Source organism: Plecotus auritus, assembly GCF_963455305.1.
Source record: "Plecotus auritus genome assembly, chromosome: 2".
Taxonomy (NCBI): domain Eukaryota; kingdom Metazoa; phylum Chordata; class Mammalia; order Chiroptera; family Vespertilionidae; genus Plecotus; species Plecotus auritus.
This window is the reverse complement of record NC_137771.1, coordinates 206,644,506-206,646,793: the sequence shown is the minus strand read 5'-3', so window position 1 is coordinate 206,646,793 and position 2,288 is coordinate 206,644,506. Positions and strand designations below refer to the sequence as shown.

At 36.0% G+C, this 2,288-nt stretch overlaps 1 pseudogene across 1 annotated transcript; it reads left to right on the top strand.

The window, feature by feature from the left end:
• The first annotated feature begins 1,208 nt into the window (after positions 1–1,208).
• On the top strand, positions 1,209–1,953 carry LOC308241322 (NADH dehydrogenase [ubiquinone] 1 beta subcomplex subunit 4-like; annotated as a pseudogene). The gene is made up of 2 exons: positions 1,209–1,271; positions 1,583–1,953. The product of its transcript is annotated as an NADH dehydrogenase [ubiquinone] 1 beta subcomplex subunit 4-like (transcript).
• The last annotated feature ends 335 nt before the right edge of the window (positions 1,954–2,288 follow it).

Below are 2,288 nucleotides of genomic sequence, written 5' to 3'. Positions count from 1 at the left end.
GGAAACTGTTGACCATTCCCATCATTCTTTTGTGTGTGTTTTTTTCCCCTCTAGTTTTATTACACTTTACCCCCAGAGAATCAGGTTCTGCTTTTTCTCACTTTTCACACACAACCGAGCTAGTCAAGATTTTAACGACAAAATATTAACAAAAATAAGATTGATAGATGTTTTGTATGGGAAACATTGGAAGTCCTTTTTTTTTTCTATGTGGTAATACATATGTAACATTGCCAAGTACAATGATTTAGGAAAGTGGATATTTACTTTTTTTAATGATACTCAAAAGAGGGTACAATCAAGTTTTACCTGTAATTACTCATAATGAGAAAAACATACCAAAAAATGGTTTTATCCAAGCCCTAGAGGATGATTATATTTTCCTTGAAGCTTACTCAATTGAATTTAACTACAAAATTACCCCCAAAATCAAGTTTTAAAGGCATTAAAAGCAATTATTTATGGGCAGCATTTTTTGACCCCATTTCTGTAAAGATAGCATTACATCTTAAATTTATGTCTAAAATATAACTTTGTAGCTGAAACATTATTTTCCACAATACTGACATATATATATATATATATATATATATATATATATATATATGTGTGTGTGTGTGTGTGTGTGTGTGTGTGTGTGTGTGTGTGTGTATACATATATTTTGTACTGTACATTTTAGAGTTTAGCTCTATCATGGGGATAAAATTGGCCTTTTCCTCTTCTTAAAAGCTTAGGGTTTCTAGAGGTAAATCATTAAATAATCAAAGTACTAAACACAAACTTATCCTTACTACTAACCTAAGAGTTTATTCATTTAATTTTAAGAAACATTTCCGAGATTCAAATAACCTCTTATAGAGCCGTCCTTAATCATTGCACAGAGTAGGGACTCAATATTTATTGAATTGAATCCTTCAAAGAGATGATGCAGCATCTACATGCTTGATTTGTCTTTCATTTGTCACCTTTTAATTTGTATTAAGTTATTTGTAGGTATTTCATATCACTAATGATCCTGTTAGTTTCTTGAGGTAGGAATCATGTCTTGTATATCTTTGTCTACTTCATAGTAACTAGCACCTTTCATGCTGCACATGTTAAATAAATATTTGGGCTAAGGGGAAATAAAAGGGGGCTGAATACAAAACCTTATGAAAACCTCTAGCAAACTGGTGAAATGTTAGAAAAATTGTCTTTGAAATTAGGAATGAAGCCAAAAGACCTCTACCACCATTTGTATTCATTATTGATCAATGAACTGGAGATTCAGGTAGGTATAATGAAAGAGAGAGAAAGAAAACAAGAAAGAACAAATTAGAGAGAGAGAGATAAAGGAGGGAGAGAGGGGAGAGAGAGAGAGAGAGAGAGAGAGAGAGAGAGAGAGAGAGAGGGAGGGAGGGAGGAAGGAAAGAAGGAAGGAAGGAAGGAAGGAAGGAAGGAAGGAAGGAAGGAAGGAAGGAAGGAAGAGGAAGGAAGGAGAAAGAGAAGAAAGAGAAGGAGGGACAAATGAAGGGAGTGATGGAAGGAGGGAGGGAGGGAGAGAGGAAGGAATAAGAGAGGGAAGGAAAGGCTCAACCTAAGTACAAGCTTGGCACCTGGCCACTTTACCCCCTACCCTCGACCCAGCTGAATATGACATATCTCCAGAAGTCCGAAGGCACAAGCCACGCGGTTGGCCATAAGATCCCAGCTTAAAGGGAGTACCTGCTTCAGTACAAGCACCCCAACCTCCCGGGGGCTCATTGAAGATCCTGCTTGGACTCGTTGGACCTACACAAGAACAGCAAATATTTATCCCAATTTTAGACCCACTCCCAAGAACTCACTCCTAGGAGCTGTGGTTGAAATTGGGCCTCTTGTCTTCTGGTATTATGTTTTTAAAACTGACAGATAGGGAAGAAAAACTTATCCAGGAAGGAAAATTGAATAAAAAATTTAACATCTCATATTAAGCCTGACAATGATGACTATATGTATTATTGTTTAATAAATCTATTAATCATTAATAAAAAAGAAAGAAGGAAGGGAAGAAGGAAGGAAGGAAATAGCAGTAAAAATTAATGAACCAGAGTTGTAACTGGGGATGAATCTCAGAAATGAAATTAAGCAAAAAGAAACATATATAGACCATGAATCTTTGCAGAGACTACAGTTGCCTAAACCACTCTTTACTTACTTCTTTGTAATAGATTACCAATATTACTTAGCAAATTGCTTCCCAGAATACAGGGGACCTTGTACCTTTGTATGGTCATGTGATTTAGTTCTGGCCAATGAGCTGTAACTG